This window comes from Panthera leo, chromosome C1, assembly GCF_018350215.1.
Source record: "Panthera leo isolate Ple1 chromosome C1, P.leo_Ple1_pat1.1, whole genome shotgun sequence".
NCBI lineage: Eukaryota > Metazoa > Chordata > Mammalia > Carnivora > Felidae > Panthera > Panthera leo.
The window spans coordinates 132878900-132891940 of record NC_056686.1 but is presented as its reverse complement, the minus strand read 5'-3'; the positions used below and the strand labels follow the sequence as shown (position 1 = coordinate 132891940).

At 35.0% G+C, this 13041-nt stretch overlaps 1 long non-coding RNA gene across 5 annotated transcripts in view; it reads right to left on the bottom strand.

Moving 5' to 3' along the window:
- Positions 1-214: 214 nt before the first annotated feature.
- LOC122226005 overlaps positions 215-13041 on the bottom strand; it is a 232324-nt gene continuing 219497 nt past the window's right edge. For all 5 annotated transcript variants that reach the window (XR_006205453.1, XR_006205448.1, XR_006205452.1 and 2 more), the window contains one exon: positions 215-362. This is a non-coding gene — a long non-coding RNA (uncharacterized LOC122226005). The remainder of the gene's footprint in view (positions 363-13041) is intronic.

Below are 13041 nucleotides of genomic sequence, written 5' to 3'. Positions count from 1 at the left end.
AATAATTAACAGCAGTTTTCATTTTTTGAAGTTTAACTATCTCCTACAGTAGCCATGTTTTATGACTTCATGTGATTAACCTAAAACATATGTTACAATAACTGAAGAACATTAAAACTTAAATTTAAAAGTTATATTTACAAAGAAGTTGAACACAGGATCCTTAAATATTAATAAGATACACGCCTCCTAGGGCCTAAGATGTCAGAAAAAAAGCATGCAAAAACTCACTGAAATATAGCAGGTCATTATAGAATGCAACCTCAGTTAAGACTTTTGGTCTCGGCACAACTGCACCAGATGTCAAGGTCTGTGATCATAATGTATTTAAAATATTCAGGTGCACAGACGATTTATTAAACCTGGTCAAAGAAAAAGAATGAGTGATTACTTCATACTTAGCCTTTAATTAAAACAGAATTCTTTCTTGAAAGGGATCTCATTTTTTAAAATTATGTTTGTCCTTCTCAAAGGGGCAAGGGTTATATTTTCTCTTTCTATGGAATTAATATTAAAAGCTAATGAAAAAAATCTATGTGCATCACAAATACAGCATACCAATGCAACAGATCCTGCTTTTATGAATATAACTTATAATAATGCGGGTCTGATATTGCCCAAATTTGTAAGAGATATTATCCAAGTCATAACTAGAGGCATGTGGAATCAGAGGGTAGTGCATCATCCCATTAATACATTTGAAATTTAAGGGAAAAAACAATGATGACTCATTTGGATGAGTTATTAAATAAGGGAGAACTCAAGGAGAAATTTTGACTTAAGGTGTAAAGATAAAGTATTGAACAGAGCCAGGGAGGATATAAGAGAAAACAGGTGGTATTAAAAAGGTGAGTGGAGGCAGTCTTGTACAACACAGAAGCAAGAGTTCCTATGTGTAGTATAATGACTAAGAACATGAACTTTGGATTTAAACATGTCTTTGTTTGGGGCGCTGGGGTGACTCAGTTCGTTAAGTATTCAACTTCGGCTCAGGTCATGATCTCAGGGTTTGTGGGTTCAAGCCCTGTGTCAAGCTCTGTGCTCAGAGCCTGGAGTCTGGTTTGGATTCTGTGTCTTCCTCTCTCTCTCTCTCTCTGCCCCTCCCCTGCTCATGCTCTGTCTCTCAAAAATAAATAAACGTTAAAAAAAAAAAGACAAGGAAATTAAAAACAAACAAACAAACAAGTCTTTTTTTAAACTCGGCGCTTCCCTTTACCAACTGTCTCAGAAATTTCATCTCTGTAATGGAGATGATGATAATGGTGGTGATAAAGATGATGATGATGATAATGACAGAAAGATGTTTGCATCATGAAATCCGAGGGTGCACACAGAGGACATAGCACTCATTACATGTAACAAATAGCAGGTCTTTGTATTCCATGGGTGGAAAGGTTTAGTTAAAGAGAACTGGACTGAGCTGATTGTCACTATACATAACACAAAAACAAAGTAAAACTGCAGTCAAAGTTGAATAATAATGTGCATTTAAAAACATCATTCAAGGGGCGCCTGGGTGGCTCAGTCGGTTAAGCATCCGACTTTGGCTCAGGTCATGATCTCGCAGTCCGTGAGTTCGAGCCCCGTCAGGCTCTGTGCTGACAGCTCAGAGCCTGGAGCCTGTTTCAGATTCTGTGTCTCCCTCTCTCTCTGACCCTCCCCCGTTCATGCTGTCTCTCCCTGTCTCAAAAATAAATAAATGTTAAAAAAAAAGTTTTAAATAAATAAATAAAAACATCACTCAACATGGAAAAAATTTAAAGACAAAAAAGATGAAACTAATGTGCATTCAGTATGAAAAATACCTAAACAAAAATATTTAAAGTTATATAATATAAAAAATTAAAAATGACTTCCATAATTCCAACATCTAGATATAATTACTTTCAACATTTTTCTTTCATCTCAGACTTTTAAAAATTCATTCACATATACACATACTCATTCACACTATTTTATTCTTTCAAAATATAACCGTACTAAGAATAAGTATCTTGTCTTTTTGGATATACATATTTTTCCATGTCATATATATGGTGATATAGACATATAATATGCTACATATTATTCCATTGTATAAAATAAACTCACAGCCAAGAGACACAGCCTAAGGATACATGATGACTAAATCTAATGTGATAACCTGGAAGGGATTTTGGAAAAGAAGAGACATTTGATAAAACCCAAGGACATCTGAATAAAATACAGACTTTAGTTAATCACAATGCACCAATATTAATTACAATACAATATTAATTGTAACAAATGTACCACACCAAGGAAGATGTTAATAGTAGGGGAAAATGTTGGGGGGGATGTATGAGAACTCTACCTTGGTAACTTTTCAAAAAAACCGGCTTCTTATACAAACATTTTGTACCTCAAAAATGCTCAGTATGAATTTCCAAGAATGAAAAATTTGGGGTCAGAATTTTCACATTTGGAAACTTTGTAAATATATTTTCAAGCTATCCTTTACTACACTGTACTATGTACATGAACTAAGTTTGTAAGTACATATTTTGTCTCCACTCAGAATATTATAATCCTATTAAATTTTTCATGTTAGATTAAAATTATATTCCTTTTTAAATTTGTAAACATGTTTTTAGTAATGAGGTTGACTGTCTTTTTATTGGCAATTCATATCCATTTACTTGTAATTATTAATATGTATGTATGTGAATTAACAGGAATATTATAACATTCAGAATATTTCCACTGTTGACATTGTTTTCATTCTTGCCTATACCTTGGTTTAAAACTGCACTTTTTTGGTACCTAGCAGTATTTTCAAGACAAGACAGAAATCTCCTCAGTAGAGTCAGTGAGTGTTCATATACTTTTATTTTTCATACTGTCTCTACCACTGGGAAAGACACTTGAAGCTGCCTTCCAGCTATATTCCTGCTATAAAAGGTGAAGGAAAATTGTACAACCAAGTGATGACTGTAGTAGATTTATGTGCTATTTAAATTTAGAACAGGGGAAATATTAAGTATTTTCCTATATATCTCTATTTTTGGTTTGCAGTGCATAATTATTTGCAAGAACAAACTAAATATAAAAGCCAATTTACAATATATCAAAAAAGAAAGAATATAAGATAATTGTGAAGAGAAATAACTTTCAGAACTATCAGATAAAAAGATGCAAAATACACACCATCTTTTATTACAGTTCAACTGTTATATAAATTGCTTCTTATTCTGGTTATATGTAAGCTTTGTAATAGTTTTTTTTTTTTTTTCAGAAACATATTGATGTAAGCTAGAAAATTCTGCAAGTGTAATAATCCTCCTCAAAATGAATATGTTTTTAAAAATCAAGTCTAGAATAAACATGTTCTTTATAGAAACCAATTAAGTAATACCCAAGGCAAGGCTATAACTTAAAACATCTGCATAGACTTTTTAGCATTTATATAAAAGATGAATTGCTGGGGTGCCTGGGTGTTTCAGTTGGTTAAGTGTCTGACTTCTGCTCAGGTTATGATCTCATGGTTTTTGAGTTCGAACCCTCTTTCGAGCTCTGTGGTGACAGCTCAGAGCCTGGAGCCTGTTTCGGGTTCTGTGTCTCCTTCTATCTCTGCCCCTCCCCCACTTGTGCTCTGTCTCTCAAAAATAAATGAATGTAAAAAAAAAAATTAAAGATGAATTGCTGACCAGTATTTTGTCATTTTTCTCCTTAATAGGGCTTAAAGATCTGGGATAGTGTCTCTTTCCTGTATTCCCCTTAACATTTGTGAAAACTGCATCATTATTGAGAAAAAAACCAAACATCTTTGTAAGTTAGTTTTTTGGATTGATATCAAATTTTTACTACAAAACTCTTTGTACCAACCAATTACTCAAAAACAGAGCATCTGCACCCAGTATTGCCCTGTGTATCCCTTCAAATTTTCCAATACATGAAAAATATGACTGAGAACATTTGCTGATATTTACTGAGCATGTATTATGTGCTATTCTAAGGGCTTTAAATAGTTTTATTTAACCCTCACATAACCTTACAAATCAATGCTAATCCCCATTTCTACAGATGACGAAAGTAACACATAGAGCAATTAGCTTACCAAGTATCTCAAAGCTAGGAAAGGAGACAAGTCACTGGAAACATACAGCCTTCTTTAGAAAACATATTATTAACCTTGTGTTATGCTCCCTTATAGATCACTGAAGACATTGAGGCAACACTGGGAGAAAGATGCTATTAAAATAAAGTTATGATGCATGAACTTGGGAGAACACAGGTAACATGGAGCAAGTAAAGTGATGCAATTCACCTTGATGATATACAGAAGAAACTAGGTCTTTACTGTAGACATTTACAAAAATTTCTTGAGTGTCTACAATGTATATGTCATGTACTGTCTTATCATTCAGGTGAATAAAATCAGACATAAATGTTACCTTATGGAACTCATCATCTAATTTGGGATGCATATATATTTATAAGTTGTAATAACTGTGATAGGAAGAAGCGATTGTGAGTCATGAGAGGCTATACTGGGGCTATTTGTAGGTGTCTAGGACCAAATCTTGGGGCCTTCAAATATGTAACCCTCCCTTCCCCCACAAAAAAGAGAAGTACTACAGATTAACACGGATGGGTCAGAAAGGTAGGAGATATGGTAGATCAGATGAGTATATTGCTCATGAAAGCTAAGGGAAAAGCAACTTTTGAGAGAGAGAATGATTAATACTAATACTAGTATGAGTTCAAATAAGAGAAAGAGTTAAAAATATCCATTGAAAATATCAACCAAGATATAACAGGTAATCTTTTTTTGGATAAGCTGCTGGAATAACTTTTTATTCCTCTACTCTCTCACTGTCTCTTTCTCTTTTTTTTCTTTTCCATGAATTGTGTGTATTTGTTAAGAGAGGTGAAGTAGAGGTAGGTTGAATAAAAGGACATGATCAAGTGTGTAGATTACTGGCTTGAACAAGGCAGAATCTATCAGTGCTCTAAGTTAGCTGGATACTCTTAACATTTATTTAAATCTTCAGCCTTAGAGAAATGAGCTGATTCTCAAATTAGCTACAAATAGCCTGTAGACAAGCCATTTAAAATGTGATTTTCTCAGTTTGCAAAAATGAACCACACTTACTCTTGCAAAGAAAATCATGCTGTCCATCAGGTGGGTGATTGAGTGGCCATCATGCTTCTTTGCTGTCTAGCATGCTGCTCATGGTCAAAAGTTCGGTGGGGATTTAACATGAAAATTTGGAGAATTACTGTGCCCAGGAGGGGAGATGATTTAGGCAAGAGAACATACTGAGATGAATTGTAGCAACTGAAAATAGAATTTTTGTGTGGCTTTTTGTGATGGTTCCAGAGACTGTGGTGGTTTGCCTTTAAGTTCTACTCTGATTGTAGGTAAAAGATGGAATTTCCTTTCACTTTTTTACCCATTTAATCCTGATCATCCATATTATTCTTATCAGACATGATCATTACTACATATGGATTAGTCATTCTAATGTACTGGGACTTGGCAGAAAATATACTAATTATATTGCATCAGTTAAGCCCCTTAGACCTCCACAAAATAGGCTAATGTCAAGAAATGATATATCCTCATAAAAAAATAAATAGGGAGCTTGAGATTAGAATTCAGGGCACTGGTTTAACAATCCTTTTCTCGTCACTTAGCTACAAAACTAATGTTACAGCTGTTCATGGCCATTTAAAATAGAAGAGAACATATTGCCAAAGAAGGGTGTGGGTGTATGTCAGGCACTGTTTTCTGGCCAAATTTCAAGTTGGATAATTCTTTACCAACTTCCTGAATCTCTGTTATTTTACTGGAACAATATCCATTCCTTTCCTCTCTTGTTAATCAGTGTTGTTTGCTGTTAAATATTTGCCACGATATATTTTAAAGCTGAAATGGAAAGTCCTAGTTAGTCTTCTGAAAGGTAATAAAGCAATCTCATGTACATACATTGGGTATCTTCTTTGAGCTAGACACTTTGAATTGATAAGAACATCTGAAAGTCTGTTATTGTAAACAGAATTTCATACTTACCTAATTGAGCTTTTTCAATAGTGCTTTAACTTCAGACCAAATACTGACACCAACTGCTAACAAACAGGAGCTTACCGGTTGGGATATCTGTTTTGAAAGGCACTAACAATATTTAAAGTCGTATTTCCAACTTAAAACTTTCTGCTTCTTTGCTTTACTGCCCTCCTCATCTCCCTCCTGCTATACACTTTTAACAGAAGCACTCAGAGCTACTTGGATGGAAAAGCTATCTTGACTTCTTACAAAGACCAACATCTTAAGTGGTTTCCAAGTTGTTTTGATGGATATTGTTTATCAAGTCATTTCTGTCTCTCTGTTTAAAATACACAAAACCAAATGTACTTCGAGAGACAGTAAAACAAATCAAATAATACATATTCAGCCCTTTCCCAAATGCCTGAAAGAAACAAGTGAAGCACTTACAAAAAAAATGACAAGTGCTTTGCTGCCTTTATCTTTTTCTTTCTTTATCAGGCTTGAAATCATTTCTGAAAGGAAAAAAGCGTCTAGTGTGGACATTTCTATTTCAACAAGATAGCTTGCTATTCTATCTTAAGTAGCAACAGCAAGGTAAATACAGAAAATAACTTTAAATGGACATATTTAACTGTAAGAACTTGAATGCAATTGATACACTTCTAAGAGGCAGATTCTGAAGTAGAAAAAATATATATAATTACTCCTCTTTCCCCAGAAGAAAAAGGAATATGTAAGTACAAATAAAACATTGACTTCTTTATATTAAAAAGATTTAAAATATTTCCTTGACTGACAAGAGATTCATTTTAAGAATTATTTAATATTTTTAACCTACCACTGTTTGGCAATTATACAAACATATTATGCATTTAGTTATTTGAATAAAAAACAGAAAAGCACACTACAAAATCAAGATGTTACCTAAACATCCCCACATAATCAGGATATAAATATTATTCAGTGTGCACAGTTCACATGCTCTCTGAAATATCTAAGTGAATTTCCAATTCAGTCAGTACAAATTGCTTCAAATATTCAAATAGCCCAAACATGCTAGTTTATAGGACTCTGGCTAGCTGCGAATGTCCAGCTCTTTTATTACCCTATGGTCTTCAGCCAACTTTCCCTTGCTCACCTCCAACATTTGTTCATTTTACCCTCTCAGTTGCTTAAAATGCAATTTCACACACTCTTTCTCCTCCTTCTCTACCTCCTTTTCCTCCTGCTCATTCTTCTCATTCTTCATGTTCCAACTCCACATACTAATAATACTTTCTTTACTTTAACCAATCAAATATTTTTAATTCCTCCAAGAAAACTCTGAAACACTTCTCTATGAAAACTAAAACAGTGATTTGCCATGAATCCTCCATTCCTGCAATTATAATTACTTAAAATCTTTTTTTTTACTTGTATAATTGGTTGTCGAAAACCTCTGTGGACCTATCAGTTTATATGCACTGATTACACATGCTTTAGATTAAGTCACTCTTGTGAATTGATGATATTTCCTGACATACCATTTGAGAATATTTTGTTCTTGCTCTTTTCCTCAATCCATATAAAATTCAAATACCTACTCTGGCAGATTTAAAAACTAAAACTTTCAGCAACTAAGAGGCATCTTAGATTTGCTGTCTTCAACTGATGATGAGTAAATGAGAGTGGACAATATCAGGGCATAGACAAAGACAAGCACATCATAGGAGTTAAGAAATGCTGAGATGTGCCTGCTGAGCCCACTGTCTGGTAAGGATCCTGGATACTTGGAACAGAGATTCTGCAGAATGGAATGAGAAGTTCCATGAATTTTTTTTTCCTGGTTTTATATCTAATAGGAACTAACAGAAGGAAAAAATGTTGGAATAATAGGTTTAAAAAAACAGGGGCACTTGTATGTACACAAACCTCAATCCCATATCTGAAGAGTTCCCATTGTTTGAGGGTAGCTATTATTGGGAAGTATGCAGAATGACTGCCAATGGTGCCAAGTGGCCCAAAGAGAGAACTTCATATCGATGTACTTAACGAAGGGCTCATAGTTCTATAGTGTCCCAACCTAAGTATCTGAGGAGTCCATTTGATTTGACCCCACCTATAAAAAAATGTGATATTTTTATTTATGTACGTAAATTTGTGTGTATCCATATATGATCAAATATATATCTATATCATTACAGCTAAATGTTTAAGCTTCATGTGGTCATAATCTTACTTAATACAATACTATTTCTTTTGTTTGACTCATTTGGCTGAATACTAGCACTGTTTCAATCTTTTTCCTGGCCTTCGACATTATAACCTTGCCTTATTCTCTTTGGCATCTTATTCTGCATCATTTTATTTCCCAGTTAAATACCCATACAGGTCTCTCTGAGAAAAGCTGCAATGAGCTTCCCTCAATTTTAAATCAATATTCCTTAATTAAGTCTTATACAGTAATTATGCCAAGTAAGAGAAATAGAAAATCAAAATAAGTGGGGCGCCTGGGTGGCGCAGTCGGTTAAGCGCCCGACTTCAGCCAGGTCACGATCTCGCGGTCCGTGAGTTCGAGCCCCGCGTCAGGCTCTGGGCTGATGGCTCGGAGCCTGGAGCCTGTTTCCGATTCTGTGTCTCCCTCTCTCTGCCCCTCCCCCGTTCATGCTCTGTCTCTCTCTGTCCCAAAAATAAATAAAAAACGTTGAAAAAAAATTAAAAAAAAATCAAAATAAGTAAAATAAAATTGAAGTTTATTTTGCCCTGTCATAAAAGAAGTACAGAGTTCAGCCCTCCAGGACTGATAGGAAAGCTGTCTATTGCCAGCAAAGAGGCACACACCTTTAATAGCCCCAAGAATTTATCACTCAGCTTCCATCCTCAATGTCAAGGTCCAAAATAACTACAGATCTTCATCCATTCGGTCTTAGTTCTACACAAGAAGAAGGAAATGGAAAGGAAAGAGATGGCAAAGAGGTGCACATTAGCCCTCTGTCCCTCCCTCAAGGAATTTTCTCAGAAGTGCCATCTGTCAACTCCCCCTTATATGTAATTGACCACCTTGGCTGCAACGGAGCCTGAGAAATGCAGTTGCTAGTATGGGCACACAGCCGAGCAATAAACTAGTAATTCATTTCTAAGAAAAACAGAATATACCTGAAGTAGGAAACTAGTATTCTTTGATGACAAAGTCTTTTTCTCCCTAGGGGGAAAAACAGTAGTATTCCAATGAATACTCCCGCTTTCCCTGAATTTTACACTAGCTCTTTAAATTTGTGACTACCCTAAATATATCGCAATGTTTCTACTTTAATTTTCTATGGTAATTTCTGTAACTTTTATAACATAGGAGATATAATTTGAGGAACTCAGTGGTTTAAGAAAAAAATAGCTTTCTTCTACTATTTGTGTGGTTGATTGCATTATGATTCCAAATCATTTGCTTCTCTCTCTTTGTCTTGGAGGTTTACATATCTTGACACATTGCAATATATCTTGCATTACTTTACTGTAGGTGAAATGTATTTCCTTTCTTCAATGTCAGGTATGCCAGTGTGACTTACTTCAGCCAATAAAATGAATCAGAAGTAGTACAAGCTTATTTTTAGAGGAAGCTTTATGTGCTATTGTCTGTCTCCATAAACTGTCTTGTTCTTTTCCCTTTGCCATAAGAATACCACATCACAGATGGGGGTCTACCTTTGGCCTCTGCTCTTTAAGGAGATGGCATATACAGACGAAGCAAAGTAGATGAGAACCATAGACATATCAAGCAAGAACCAAACAAATGTTATTACGTGCTGTTAAGATGTTATGGTTACTTATCATCATTGCAAAAGTTGGTGAAAGTTGCCTAATACTAAAATACTTAAGTAACTTATTCTAGTACCCATGTATACAATGAAAATTTTACTTTTTTTCATCTGATGTTATTAAAATTTCTTGATAAGCAAACATGATCTAAAAGGTCACTTGCACCTGAGGGTCATCTTTCTTCCTCTCCTACAGGTATATTTTAGCCATTACCACAGACTGTATTTGGTGAGTTCATCTTACAGAGTGCCCATCATTATTTCTGACACAGGCAAGGTAAGATGAGGTGAAAATAAAATGTCTAGAACTGCTCCTCCCATCTACTCTCTTTCTTTATTCAAATGTGAATCCTCATCCTTTCTCTAAATTCTCCTATTAATAAAGAAACAAGAAATGAAACATAATGGAAATCAAGCAGAGGGCATTCAAGCGGGATTTTCATTCTTTTGGAAACAGTTGAACTAAATCAAAGTTGCCCAAGGAAGAATAAAATGTGATTTTTCTTTCAATGAACCCCACTACATCGTCTGAACATGCCCGTAAACATTTCATAAACAATTTTGCTGCTAGTAATTAAAAAATGAGAGAAAAGTTAGTGATTTTTTTTTGCTTTTGGGGGGTACCAATGAATTGCTTAAAAAATTTCTGCCTGAGTTGGCAGTCTATGTTTTATCACAATTCAAAACAACTGCATTTAACATAAAGAAAAGAGATGATTTTAAGAAAATAGTTATGGGTACTAGATTTAATTATGACTAGGTGTACATACACATACATTTTTTTCCTTCTTTTTTCTCTCACCCTGGTTCAACTTTATTAATTCAATCTTCATATAATTCAAATAGCTGTGGTTTTGCTTTATATTGTTTTGTTTTGCTTTTTTTGTTTGTTTTGTTTTTAGAAATAAGATTAGGCACAACAAAGGAACAAAGATAGAAAAAGAGATCTAGGAATGAGTGATTTAATAGGCTTTCTTCAAAGAATAGCAGTCATATGATCTTGAAAAGAAAAACATTTTAGGGAGAACATATAAAGAAAGGATAGCACCAGAGCTATCACTGGAGCCATAGTTTTCCTGATGAAACACTTTATTTTGGACTAATTGCTGTTAGAAACTAAACTTCTTTGGGTAGAATTCATTAAAGAAATCATTTATACCAAATCTCATGATATAGCAAGTTGTAGTGGAAACAAGGCTGTATGCTTGCTGTGACGGCAGAATAATGGCTCTCAAGATAACCATACCCTAATCCCTGGGACCTGTGAATAGGTTACTTTATATGGCAAAGGGGACCATGCATGTGTGATTAAATTAAAGATCTTAAAGTGAAGAGATTATTCTGGATTATCCAGGTGGGCAAATAGAATCAACATGGGTGGGTCCTTACAATCTTTCCCAACTATAGTCAGACAGAGATATGACTAGGGAAGGATCACCAGGAAGATGCAAAGTTGGAAAATGGAATGGTCTAAGAGCCAAGGAATGTGCTGGTCTTTAGAAGTTGGAAAAAGCAAATAGATTTTCCCTAAAACTTCCAGAAAGCAAAGCTCTGCTAACAGCTTGATTTTGGCCCAGGGAGACTTATTTAATATTTCTGTTCTCCAGAACTAAAAAATAATAAATCTGTATTATTGAAACCACTGTTTGTGGCAATTTGTTATAGCAGCCTTTGCTTGTTAACACGCTTACCAAACACCACTACCTTTTCCTGCCAGATACACATTTGAACCACATTTCCCAGATTCCCTGGAATTTAAGTGAAACTTCAGGTCATCTACATGGGCATGTGGACTGCACAGTCACATTATGAACTGTACTTAAAAAGGCTCTGTGCTTGGTTCAATGCTCTGTTGTTATAATCACGAAATTCTCAATTATGTTTGGCCAAGAGGGCCCGCATTTTCAATTTTTACTGGGACCCCAAATTATGTAGATGGTCCTGCTATAGGACTATAGAGTAGACTATAGAGACTATAGGACTGACATCTGTCCAGTGACATTGACAGAGATGAGTTATGCCACTTTGGGGAAGGACCCTAAAACAAAATAATTAAATTAAATTAAAACATCCCAGTTCTCATGGTTCTCCTTTTCCCTTTGCCACCAAGAATTAGAGGATTCAGTAAGGATGTACCAGTGTAAAGAACTTCTGGGCCCACTAGTCTGGGGGAGCTATCAGGAATTCTGTGCTCACTGAGCACTGTGAACAACATGCATATGAAAAGGTGCTGCAGGGAAAGGATGCAGACACACATTGTGCATCAAACCTCTGTTTGGACACTTGCTCCACTGACCCTTTGACATAACTTACATGACACAAGTTCAAAGATAAAATGTTTAAGAATTTCAAGATGTCAAGAGCAGAACTGAGCACAGTGCCTTTTTGACTGAGGAGCCTTCTGCATCTATGTAGGGCATATGCCTATGAAAGCAGCCTAGACACGTTTTGTTTCATTTTATTTCTCTCTCTCTCTCTCTCTCTCTCTCTTTCCTTCCTTTCTTAATGTGTAGAGGGAGAAAACTCTTAATCCTGCATGACCATGTCTTGTTTAGGCTCCGGAATACTGAAAATACAGCCAAGAAAAGAAAAAGCATATTTAAAATTACAGGCATTTAGTTACAGAGCTAAAATCTGGGTATCCTGATGATTAGATCTTAACAAGCAATAAAACCTTTTAAGAAAGATGCTAATGATCAAAATAGCTACTTCCCTTCTTCCCCTCAACTAATTTCGAAGATATATTTGTAAAAACAAAACAAAAACAAAAACAAAAAAGTAGAAACAAACCAAAAATGGATCTTTTGAATGACACCGTGGAGCAAAGCCCCGTGATTTGGACTGTGATATTAGCTAGAAATAAATTCTCATTATATTAAGTCCTTGATCTGGTAAGATTGTTTATTATAATAGTTTGCTCCTCGTAATAAAATATAGTTTATACTAAACTGGAGGGTGTAGCCTAATTATTACCTGAGCAAGAAATAATATTTCTAGATATGACAATAGAAGTAATGCCAAAAATAACAACTGCTTATTCAGTTGTTGTAGTTAATAAATAAGAATAATCTTCAAAAATACTGGAACAACCTAGACTCAATTCTGCTTCCTCAAACCTATCAGGTCTACTGGCGAGAAAAACTTAAATTGGGATTTTATATTTTTATAATTCACACCATGGGAAATAAGCCATTCCCTGGTTTAAGCTGGACTTTGAAAGAGTTAGACCTTCACAATGAT